General features: G+C 39.1%; 1 protein-coding gene across 1 annotated transcript in view; it reads right to left on the bottom strand.

The window, feature by feature from the left end:
- The window catches only part of LOC149539220 (Glycosyl hydrolase family 38 protein), a 375203-nt gene that overhangs the window by 248286 nt on the left and 113431 nt on the right, over positions 1-13486 (bottom strand). The gene's annotated exons all lie outside the window — the stretch shown is intronic.

The raw sequence follows: 13486 nt of genomic DNA, 5'->3' as shown, positions 1-13486 counted from the left end.
TTGGACTCATCTTCTCTACAAATAGCGATGAGGATGGCACAGGACTTGGAGTCGTCTTCTCAAAGAAAAGTTGCTTCAAAATCTTTTGCTCTTCCGCCTGATGATGAATCCCCGCCAGTTGTTGAGGACAAGGGCAAGTCAGTGAGGAGATCTGATGATACTTCTAGAGAGGATTTGAGGAGGTGACAATTCTTCTTTTGGTGCAAGGGGCCTTTCTCTAAAGGCCATACTTCTGCGTTAAGGCCAAAAGGAGCAGAAAATCGTGGTATGTGGGTTTAGACTAATATAATTAAGGATGAGTCATCACAGCAACATGAGGATGATGATAGTGATGATTATATTGATGCTAGAGTTTATACTATGATGAGTGTTTACAATGTGATTTTTGACTCACATGTTCTGGATTTACATCAAGTGCAGAGTTAGTCTGTGCCTACGTTGGACTGTCTACAGGATGATTAAGTAGATTCAATGAAGGTGATCTCCTATGGATTTGTCTGCTAGTGATGTTCCAATTTTTACATCATCAGCACAGGTATTCAATGATATGTTGCAAGTCATGTTATTGGTTCTAATGATGGTACTAGCATGTAGTTGGTTCAGCGAGGGCAAGGACATCACTTACATCTTATGGGATCATGGTGGAGGCTTTAGTGTGATGCCGGATTGCTTGAGGATAAGCAATCTTGGGGAGGCAGGACTATGATGTCCCTATTTTTAGCAAGTTTGTGCAGATGATGGAGTTAGCTCATCATAGCAACCCTCGTGAGCTAACAAGGTGATTTGGTGATCCCAGTTGTGGACTTACTATTTTAAATAAGTCTATTTTTTGCATTGCCATTTTTAGCAGTGCAGTGAGTGGCTCTAGCTGTTGGTTGTCACCTGTGGTGGATATGGTCATTGATTGCATGAGCTCATATTTGTTGATTAATTATTAAAATTACATTATTATTTTATTATTATAATAATGATATTAAGAGATAATGTTTCAAAAAGTTGTATTCAAAAGTTTATAACTTGAGTTCATCTGGGAAGCTTTCACACTTTTTGAAGACAAGTTCTTTTGGAAAACTTTTGATTATAAATATGGGCTCATTTCATTGGGAAAAGCACATTTGATTATTTAGTTGCTTTTGTGGCTTTTCAGAGTTCTAATATTTTGTAGTCGTTGCTGAAGTATAATGGTTGAGTCTAACATTCTAAGAAGTTCATGAAAATTGTGTTGAAGTATACAATTGGCCAACATCTCCTACTATATTTGTTGTAGCTAAGGAGAATAATCTTGATTATTATATTGAAATTATTGAGAATCTGGCTAAGGGTTTTAAAAGTCTAAGAATTCTGAATTTGGCGATTGCAAATTATGTTGAGGTATATAATTGGCAACTCTCTCCTACTATGATTTCTGTGTCTATGAAGAAGTAATCATTGGTTGTGGCTATCGTAATTGGTAAAGGAATCATCTTAATCATTACAAATTTTGATGCTGACTGGGAGGTGGGATTTTTGTTATTAAAAAGTTAGTAAACCCCTGATCAGTGTCTTGTGTTGGAGGTTCAATTTGTGGTTGTAGAAAAGTGTACAACACATTGTTAGCACCTCTATGTTTGTAGATCGAAGGTTCTGTATTTTTCCTTGGACCTGCGGTTCAAATTACATCCCTGCGATCAATCTTTGTGGGCCTATGATCCATTTCATATGCTCAATGATTTGTGTAAGGGCCAGTGTTTCATCGAGGATAAACGGCATCCAATTCATTGTTATTATTGTGCAATATAATGGGTTTGCATTTGGCATCATGTTGATTTAATTAATCTCCAGGCCTAATCGATTTCTAATTTGTGGGATTGCGGAGCTAGGCTTTCCAGAGGAAATTAAGTTCCTTTGAAAAAATTTGTAATTTCTTTTCTATATGCAATTAAGCAATACATGTTGCTCGGTAACAAAATTTAGTTGGAGAATCTATATTTGCATTTCCATTTCTTTCAACAAAGTTGTCAATTATTCCAAAGAAAAATTCAGAAAAGTATATATTGCAAAAAATTACAACAAAACGAAAAAAACATCAAAAAATACACAAAAAAACTTTGTGCTTCAACATTACAGTTTGGGACTAGTTCTGTTCATTACAAACAGTCTTCACAAATGCTCACATTTGATTCCACCATGTTAGCCATAGCATCTTGAACATGTCTTCAACCATAATCCAAACCCGTGGAACGATTTTCAGCCTCACCGAAAAGATACAATGCATAATACCAGAAATTGTCAACCAGAAACTCTCTCTGAGAACAATCTCCATAGATCTTTCTATAACTTGCACAAATATTCATAATTATTTCTGCGAACATAGATTCCTAAATATACCTTCAAACGCATAACATAATTCTCTGACCACAAACCTTACTGAACAAATCTTTCTCTACAAATCTAGCTAAACTCTCCAAAAAAATGATATGTTCACAAACGCTGTCATGAATGCAACACATAAGTACTCAATCATCTCTCTGACATACTGAAAAACTCCCCCATACAACTGCATCAAACATTTATGCTTAACATAAGGTACGTCTCAAGTAATCGTTGATGTTGATACTCCCTCTCACTAAAGGCTCCAACCCATTACTTCAAGCTTGTCTTCAATAATGTACAAAGTTCACTTTAGCAGAGAGCTTGGTGAAAATATCAACTATCAGATCTTCTGTGATAATGTACTCTATATGAATAACATTCAAAGTATCCATCTATGGTTAAGGCATTTGCATAAAGACTTGTTAGTTTACATGTATGGAACTTCATCTCATGAATCATAGTACTTAGACAAGTAAAATTTCTTGATCACTAGAAAATCCATCTCGACATCATATACTCCCTCTGAATCAATACAATCAAGATTCTCAAAAGTGAACTAAAACATATCCTCTATCTGCTCCACTTCATCATGAAAAATGCCACCCGATCTTCTAGATTCTTAGGAAAAAACTCCACTCAATTCTGCAGAACTAATTGTAGAGCGATTGAGTAATAATCTGAATTATTTTACTGTTGTCTCTGATATAATACAATATTATCTCTGTGAAAGTTGCTATTTCAGGGTTCAACCTTTGTAATAATGGCTATCATTTGATACTTTCATAAGAAAGGATCTCGTATTGTCATTTTTAGATTAATAACTTCTTTGATAATCCAATGAATATTTAGATGTATGCCCATAGTTCAGTACTTACTATGGATGTCCAGTTGCTTGGCTGTAATCCTTTCTGAATTACTCTTAGTTTATGTCACAATAATTCTGTCTTTTACCCACAATACTTGTTTATGTCACGTGCTTATAATTACATTCATTTTCTCTTTGTTCTATTTCCTTTCTACGAATGTATGTTTCCTTACCCAAATAGGCCTGCAGTCCTTTCGTTGCAGTTGATGCAATAAGTGCTGGCGTTTTTATCCACATATATTTGCCTTTTTACTTTAGTATCTCCCCTTTTTGTTGCTAAGAAATCGATGCAACTTCTTTAGCGTAAGCCTCCATTATTAATGGTTTGTAAGTTTTGTATTTGAAAAGCCTAAATGCCCTTATTGTAATTTGCTTGCGTTCTTCTAATGTCTTTTCATGTCCTTTTCTGTCACTGTTCATTGAGTGTTGCAGTTCAAAATAATATATCAATGTCTCTCTATAATTGACGTTCTCAATACATGATACTTCCCCTGTCAATGACAATTAATCAACACTTGATCATCTTTCTAACATACCGATAGGCCACAATTATCATTGCTAAGTCCTCAGGTATTATTGCCTCATGTATATGGTTCTCACTGCATTATCATCCTCTCTAAGACTTGTCATATTGATTATCAACTTCCTAGCTAACTAAGTGAATAAACTCTAAATGAATGTCTTTCCTTATTTGGACAAGCACCGATGCCTAGGCTCCTCTATATTCCCGGGGTCAAAAACTATTTTTGTTTTATTTTACCAAGCTTTGCACAATGCTTCACTCATAGAAGAACTTATAGTCGAACTTAGATCAACATAGATAATAGCACAGATTGCGATTGGATACTCAATTAATCCTTTCGATCAACAATCAAATTCTTTTAAAACATTAAGAATGTATGATTACATATCACAGGCATGAAATCTTTCTACCATGTCTTGATCGCTTTCTTACATTTGCAGCCTGGCTCTAATACAAAGTTGAGGAATGATTGCTGCAAATGTAATAGCACTGCCTAATAACTTACGTATTTTCTAAAGGCAGCGATCTCTCTAAACCAATATTGTGGATGAGACCAGGAGAGACATGTCTCTATGTCTACACATTAACACATATTATCTATTAGTAATTATTAGACAATTGTTAATTATATCTGATTTTATATATATAATGTTTAATAATTACTAATTAGAGTGATTTCAATAGAGATCATAACAATGTATCTCATGGCTAAATCAATCCAGCTGAAGCTACAACATTAACAAGGTATTTCAAAGAAAAAGTGGAAGATTTGTTCCCTCATGTTTCTAGTTCTTAAGCTTTTAGGGACAAATATCTTCCTGAGTGAGAAGTTGTGAATAAATGGATCGTGAAATACATTGAATTACTAAAATGATGCAACTTGATAGTTTCTGACATAGCAACAAAAATTATTCTTAAGAAAAAATGGAATATCAAACATAAAAAAAAAGAATTTGAAAATTGTGATTTAATGAGAAAGTTTGCGTTAGAGTTTGAATTTTTAGAAAAAATCATGCAAAGGAATGAATTGCCAAAAAAAAAAAATCTAGATTGAGCATTAGGTTTTCTGAAAATAGAAAAATAAACAGACCTCAAAATAATGCAAAAAAAAAAAGATCTTCAAACCATGAATTATGATTTGTTGCCATTTTTTGTTACAATTTGTTTTTGTGGTTTCTGATTTCTATAGCCAAGTTCCATGAGACTTAACACACTTCTGCTCACTCGTAAAACAGAACTGAGTAAAAAGTAAGAAAAAATTCTGAAGTAGTTCCAAATAAGATAAGATAAATTTATTAATGTCCAACAAGAGACCACCAAAAGAGTCTAAGGGACTAAAAGCATACAACAAAGGAGACAACGCACAAAGGGAACACCAAATGGGGCCTAGGAAAGAGCAAGAAAAGAACAAGAACGAGAGAAGAGAAAGAAGACAAAGAAGGCCAAAACTAAGGGTCTATCCTCCACTGAAAGAAGTCCCGCACTGATGGGTACAAACCATGACTGCCCAAGGCACTAGTATGTCTCTAAAAACTGTTGGAGGAGTTTCAATGTCGAGAGCGACCGCCAGGGGTTTAGTCTGTCTCTGAATATCACTGGAGAAGTTATGTTGACGAGTAGGCCTGCTGCAAGATCTGACAAATCTAGAGTGACAGGTGGTATGAGTGTCAAGTAGTCGCTTCTTACCCCAAGTGGGCAGCAAGGGTGAGAAGAAAGCCATGATAAGTTGATCAAAGGCATGGTGCTAAGGAAAAAGTAACTGCAGAGTGTGGTCACAAAGTTGTGATGCCTCCTATAGGTAAAGCCCAAAGCATCTCTAATCTGGGTAACTGAAAAAGGTGGAGAGGAAATGACACTCTCTGAACAATTAGTAGAACCTGCCTCTAATCTCATAGTAGATGGGCCACTGGAAAATGAAGTGGATCTCCATCCGCCTCAGTCAAAGGGCATAACCGACAAATACGATCACCTCTATCAATGTGATGATCAGTCTGAATCCAGGGTCTATGAGAACCAACGTAGAAGGAACCAAGGAGATACGCAAGGTATGGCTCCATCGCTGAAACAGATATCCAAGGCACACAATGATCCCATCTTGATTATCTAGAAAGTGTTTTGAATAAAAGGCCATTCAGGAATGAAGCCCCCCGCCCCAAGGGTTGCACCAAGTCACGAGAATGTAGTATCTATAAATATCAAGTCTGACGTATTTGTTCAACTCTAGCCATAGGGGGAGAAGATGAGCAAGAGCATCCAATGAGAATTGAAAGGGTGGGGAGGCAATCAATCTCAATCCCTATAGATCTCAACAGGGTGGTTGCCTGAGCATACCAATAACGGGTTCTGGTGGTAGTGTCTGAGTCAGCAATACCAGCAAAGGAGCAGTAGGCCATGTAGGGGTAGTAGTCACGACCGTCGATGGAATCTACAAAACCACAAAGAAGGTGAAGATACCAAATCAAGTCAAAGACAGCACTGAGCCTAAAGGGATGCGCACAGAACTCAAGAAAGATAATAGTATGCAAGGTGGACTGATGACATCTGATGATACGTCGTACAAAAAGCATCTGAACCCACTCAATCAAGGCCCAATCAGAGTCAAGAAGGGATGTGCCCCATACCACGGAACCATAGAGCACGGTAGATCTCACTAAAGAATCCAAGAGGTACAATTCAGAAGAAGTATCCTGAAAGTGATGTCTAAAGCACTACCTCTCTGACACAACAACGAAGCCTAACCCTTTGCATATCCTGGGCTGGATCGCAAATCTCAAGCTAGAGCTTGGTACGAAAAACTTAACCTCAAGATACATATAAGATGAGGCTATCTCAACCTCCTGTCCCTGGAAATAGAAATGTAGATGCAAGGTCTTCAAGCAATTGAAGACTGTAATGTCCCCACTATTAGGGTTGCTTTGAGACAAGTAATACCTACAAAATAATGGTTAGAATCACAACAATAACAAAACTAACTATATTATTCTACCCTCTAATTTAACCCCAATCTTAAGGACGTCTCCAGATCGGGTTTCGTAACTCATAGCTACCTCATCGTCTTCCTAGGAATGCACCCCTTAAGATTCTTCTTGGACGGGCATCCTCTATCCAAGGCTAATCACATATGCATATGTTAACAATATCAGAATATTCCGGCACATTGAATCTCGACAATGGTGGACAATGGAGATCTAAATGTCTCACACTTGGGGGTAAGGGCCTTGGGGGTAAGGATCGACTTTCCTTAGTACAATGGCATTTTTTTATTATGTGACATTCTTTTCTTAGAGGGAATGATTTCCTAATCATGACTCTCTCTTGTATACACGTGGTGCATGACCTTGATCATCACCCTGTATTTGAAAACCTATGTTCATATTTAGAATCTACCCTTACTATGTTCTTTGAAGTTTGTCATCCTTCTTCCAAGGATCCCTATTTCATCCATACACAAGGGGAGGAATAGGTGCATTCTTTTTCCTTTTCCTCTCTTTTTCTTGAAGTTGTATTTTTTTCTTGTAGATGTCTTGTACGCAAGATCTCTTTTTCTTGTAGATGTCTTGTACACAAGATCTCTTCCTTTCAAGGGTCTCTTCTCATTAGTGACATCCTTTCATAAGAGTGAATACTCTTTGCTAAGTTTATGGTATACATCATTGCTAAGGGATATCTCCTTGTTGATAGAAGTAGTTATCCTTGTTTCTCTTCCCTGCGATGTCCATGGATTCATAGTCATCCTAAGGAGAGGGGCATATATATGTCTTCCTTAGTTTCTGTTGACAACCATGGAGTAGAAAATATGGATTCTGAGTATGACTTGGAGTACTTTAGCCTTCTTCGCTTTGTATGATTTCTAGGTCATCCTCAAATCCATGTATTGGTGCTTCATCTCTTTTCCACACACAAGTACATATGTTAAATCTCATATATAGAAACAAAACATATTTAATATTATCCTCTTTCTATATAATATTTTAACTTAAATTAACATGTTTATCCTTTATTATCAATGTTGAATTTTGGTACCCCTTAATACTTTTCTAATACCCCCCTCGTCCTTTTATTTTCTTTAAAACACCTAATGGCCTATACTCTTATTCTCTTTATCTTTTTATTGTTCCTTCTCACCGTATATTCTAGCTCCCCCTATAATTTCGGCCTTGTGACAAGTGAATGCCCCATTTTTAAGGAAATATGCTAATATGAGATGGTTTTTATTTTTCTCAAGTATTTGCTTGTCCCTTTCTCGCTATCTTTTCCAACTAGGAAATTAATATCACGAATGCCCTTTTTCAGCTTACGTGTGGTTTTAAAATGTTCCCTTTTCATTTATGTCTTCCTCTTTATATTTTTTAAATGGTTATTGGTTCTTGTCCGTTTGGAAAAGATATGACTCGTGGTTCTTTTCGCACATCACGGTAGGTAACTATTATTATATTGATTATGCTTATGTAATTGATTGATAAATATTTGTTAATTGATAGTATTTATTGAATCTTTTTTAAAATTTAATTAGTCAATATTATTTGTTTATTCACCTATTAATAATTAATTGAATGCTTATTCCAAATAAAAATATTATTATTATTTTATTACTACAAGGAATATTACAAAGACCATGGCCCGAGTATTACCCAAGTTCACAACTAGCTAGCGCAAGTCGCAAAAAGAAGCCATCCCATCAAGAAGCCTCTGAAGACCCTCCGGAGAAGAGACCAAAAGAACCACATCATCTGTGAAGAGAAGGATGGAGATCAAGACCTGGTGCGAGTAACAGTCGTCCTCAGGAAACGAGGAGTAGCTGAGAAACGCCTTGACCTCATCAATGTAGATGCCAAGAAGGGTGGGAGAGAGAGGGCAGCCCTGCTTCACACCAAATGGTGTTGTGGATGGAATCAGAGAAACCCTCGAGAGTCCAGAACCTGCCCAAAACAATCTCATAGAGCCTCATAATAGGTGTCATCAAAATCTCAAAAATCCTGATGTCTCTAAGTCTCTGGAAGAGGGTGCTCCGAGGGATGGAATCAAAAGCCTTGCGAAAGTCTATGAAGTAGCAGTAGACTTTCACCGAGCTGTGTCGAGCCTCCTCAATAATAGCCCATAGCGTGAAGATGCAGTCGATGGTTTGGTAGCATATTTGAAACCCCGCCTAACCTTTGACGCAACAATGTCTCCTGTCAAGCTTGCTAGATAAGATGGTGTCCAACATCGTGGCATACAGCTTGGTGAAGGTGTGACCAATTATGATGGTCATGTAATTACCCGGTTCTGAAAACGTCCTTGCCTTATGTATCGGATAGATCGCATGCCTCAACCAAGAGTCAAGGAAACCAATGCACACCAGTCTATTAAAGAGCATGGGAAGGAAAGAACTCAAGACAAAGGCACCACGCTTGAATAGTTCAGCCTGAAACCCTTCCTCATTTGCCGCTCTTCTACATCTCGTGGATCATATAGCCTCGTAAATCCTAGAGCGAGTGAATAAGTGGCAATTAGGAGGGTGAGTGAGATGGATTAAGGGCTGGTCGGGAATATCGTAAAGAGAAGAGGTATGGGTGGTTAGAGAGAGAAGTTCAAGGGTGGAGGGATTGGGGGTTCGCGGGGGAACAAGGTGTGCCAAAAAAGCTTGGGGTTGAGAATAAGTGTTTCATGAAAAGATCTGCACTGGGAGGTGATGAACAACTGTTTCTTATGGTGAAGAAAACGACAGTAAGAGAGGTGCAGCCAAGCATAAGTGGGGGAGCCAATGGAAAAACCAGAGTGTAAGGAGCGATGAAAGGTTTTGCAGTCCTCATCAAACCATTGGTTCATAGGGCAAGTGTTGTCATGCTGGTGATGCGAGAAGAGGAAGCGGTGCAATGTGGGATGGAGAGGAGAGAAAACTCCTTAATAGCCATAGCCAGTAAGTTGAACATGGAGAAGCCTAGCTAGAGTCAAAGAAGCAATCAGGAAGGAGGAGTCGTCTAAGGTAGAGGAAGAAGAGGTCCATGTCACTCTCAGAGAAACGGAAAAAGGAATGAGGGCAGACCGCAACCAACGGGGGATGAGCATGAGCATGATGAGGCGGAGAGCAGGGGCAAAAGCCGATCATGAGGTTGAGAGGGCATGGTTGGCCAGCGGGAAACGAGTGATAGTGAAACTACAAAGTGAATGAGAGAGGCATTGGTAAGAGCATATTCTAGCACACTTATGCCACCGCAATGAGGCCGGCAAGTAAAGAGCCCAAATCCAAGGAATCGTGGGAGGCCATTCAAAATAACAAGCCCAAAATACTTGCAAAGCCGGAGGAGGTGTTGACCATAACAAGAAAGAGGTCCAAAGGCATCATTAGCGAGATGCTATGAGTCCATATTGGCGGAATTGGCCTCAATAGAATAGGTCAGATCGGATCCACAATCATGAAAGGGAGTCCGAAGATCTCTCGTACATGCATTGAAGTCTCCCAGGATGATAATGTCCCCCATAGAGACAAACTTGGAGATACACTCATGCAAGTCCACAAAAGGGTCCCTGTCATCAATACTATGTATAGCATATGGTGAAGAGGCAAGCGGAAAGTAACAAACAACCACAAAGATATCATTGTTTTGGTGACTACTGTAGCCAAATTGAATCCATAGAAACCTAGCAAAGGTGTCAGAGTGTACAATAGAGGTAGAGTTGAAAAGACCCTCTCTAATCAAGCAAGCAACACCCCTCGAACCATAAACACTGCCTGAAGTACAAACCTCATCTCTGCAAACTGACACCCACTAGTAACCAGCATATCAAGGTAGAGGGCGGACAGGGCTCTCATGAGTTTCAATGACAACCAGAATATCTACAAACCCAACCACCTCCTGAAGTAGACCAGGTAAGGGCCATTATGATCCATTACCATTCCAGCAATTGACAACTAGGGAGCCAGTGGAAGGCTCATGCTTGCCCAACTGTTGGTGAGATCGTCATTTGGGGACCGATCTCCGTACCCAGCCACTGGGAGGTGAGTCACAAATAACCGCTCTAAGGTTCTGAATAACTACCCATTTACCGCTACACCTTGCTTCAATAAAAATATCCCTAGCCTGCTTCACCTCTACCACCTGTCATCTTGTGAGATCCTCGTCAAGAAAGATCTTAGTGGGAAGAGGGAATAATAACCTCTTTGCCCTAAGTACCCAAAGTCTATCAACTAGAGATATAAATTTGAGGTATAGGGTGTTATCTGGGCCAAGCTAGCATCTATCCAAATTAACATCTGAGATACAAAGAAGATGCTTAAGGAAGGAGTAGCCTGCTCAAGTGGGGTCCACAGTAGAGGTAGGGAGTTCCCGGACCCGCAGATTTAGTTCACATGCACGCCTCACATTCATCAACAATCTTATTATGGACTGGTTTCTCGACCCCAGCAAGAGGTACAACTCCATCCTTATTACATAAGGAGGCCCAGGATTTAACTTTCTTCTCTGTGTCAGACAACAAGACAGAGTGTTTGGAAACCATTTCAGTTTGCTTGTCTCTCATGGTGTCGATTTCACCCAACAGCTCAATGACAAAATCCAAGTTCGACTTGAAGTCTACAACTTCTAAAGAATGGAAGGCAAAAAAACTATTAATGGTGGCGGAGTTGGAGTCAATCTGCATCTGGAGCACACAGATTGTCTTAGAGAAAGTAGCTACAGTGTCCCTTAGCTGTAAATTATCAGTTTCCAATTTGGTGAGGTAGTCGCACAACCTCTAATATGTTAGAGCAAGGTACTGCGACTGAGGAGTTTCGACAAATGCCATGGCTGGTGTTGGATGTTGGTCCTTCCATCCCCTCTAGGTTGGTGCCTCTATCCAACATAGACCGGCAGATTTTTGACATGTGCTTAACCACCTCCCATGGATCCTTGTCTCTAGCTGTAGTAACATTCATTAACAGCTCAAGCTTTTGGTGTAACGGCAATAGTGATTCCAACAAGTCATATCAAAGCATGGGTTACAGGTTCAAATCACTCGAGTCATGCAGAGGGAGGTATCGTTGGGAGGTCGGTGGCTCCATCTCCTCTAGGTTGGTGCCTCTATCCAGCATAGACCAACAGATTTATGACATGTGCTTAACAACCTCCCACGGATCCTTATCTCTGGTTGTTGTAATGTTCATTGACATCTCAAGCTTTTGGTGTAATGATAGCAGTGATTCCAACAGTTGGGTTGAGAAAGAAACCAACAATTCAAGCACAAGTAGTAGGCACGAGGGCAAGACCGCAATAGTGAAGAGAAACTGGTTTTGAGAGAGTGCGAGCAGCCTGAGGAAAGAAAACAGCCCAAAAAACCTCAAGGGAATGACCATAGGCACAAGAGCAAGACCGCAACAGCGAAGAGAAACAGGTCCTAAGAGAGTGCGAGCAGCCTAATGCAAGAAAACAGCCCAGAAAGGGGATCCCTTGACCAACAGCGAGGAGAACCAGCAGGGAAGCAACTAGTTGCGAGTACAAAGGAGTTGCGAACATGTAGGAGTAGTAATATCAAGAGCAAAAAGACAACCAAGAACACCATGAGTATCACACAAACATGCCATTTTAAGGGACGAAACAAGAATAACGGAAGATGACATAGGAGCAAGGTTAATAAGTAGACCACAGCACGAACACATTAGAAGCCATGGAACGGAAGCCACCAATGTCCACAAGAGAAACACGGGGACACACCAGACAAATACACGAGAAAAAAGAAGGGCCAGAACAAACCTAAGCAATGCCATTAGCGTCGCATGCAGCCTGCAACAACGCCGACGAAGTGCTGATGGCTTCGTGTGAGGGATTCCTCACAGGAGTCATCGCAGAAGAACAAAATGAAGCATAAGCAAAAGGTTCTAGGATGATCCGGACACCTTGGGGTCATGAGTATAAAATGGCATTTTGTACTTGATGAGTTTGGCTCAAGACAAACTCACCAAGGAGATTCAGCTTGAGTCAAACCTGTCTCAGACAAATAAAAACATATACTTGGATTAGTAGCTGGATGAAACAATCGAAATCGAAGGGTCAAAAAAAGGTCATCTTCAAAGACTTGGAATTTTGTCTTTTTTGACACCTTTTTGTCAATTGTTCTAATGTTGTTTTCTATAATGACACCCTTCAGAGGTAACGTAAACCAATAGTGCAATGTTCTAGAGTTGTAACATGTGTTAAGTTGATTACTGCAGGAGACTGAGTTGTTGAAACAAGTTGCAAAGAAAGGCAAGTGTACAAGAGCATTATGCTAGTATTGTCAAGTGTCATGATGTTCTTGGGGACCTAAAGAAGGAAATTTTGACTTATAAATCTTACATGGAGATAGTAAAATACAACCCCACTAACTAGTTTTCCCCACATTGGTTTTCTTAATATAATCTCTTTTTTTGGCTCTACTTCTCTTAGATGTTTCATGGTTACTTAATTGTAATTCACATATGTGACTACCTAAAAAAATCACAACATTAGCATCACAATCCTGAAGCATTTAGTTTTTTTTGTTGAGGTAAGTATTTAAGAGAAGTAAGCATAATGGACTACAGAAAATTCACTCAAAGCTCTTCTGTATTTCTCCTTAAGTGACATGCCCATTTATAGTAGAGTGCCACACATTATAGTGGATAATCGTGAGTATAATCCCATTTTCAGTTGTGTCTGTCTTCTCCAGGTGAATGCTAAACATTGGGTTGTGTATATTCATTTGTGTGGCTTTAAGATGAATAGTTTATTTTTGGATCAACTATACTGTATCAATAATACTAAAAGTAAAGT

The sequence above is a fragment of the Cupressus sempervirens genome, chromosome 9 (genome assembly GCF_028749045.1).
Source record: "Cupressus sempervirens isolate cs-2001-9-10 chromosome 9, ASM2874904v1, whole genome shotgun sequence".
In the NCBI taxonomy this organism is placed as follows: Eukaryota; Viridiplantae; Streptophyta; class Pinopsida; order Cupressales; family Cupressaceae; genus Cupressus; species Cupressus sempervirens.
The sequence above is the reverse complement of the archived record's forward strand: the minus strand, read 5'-3'. Positions and strand labels throughout refer to the sequence as shown.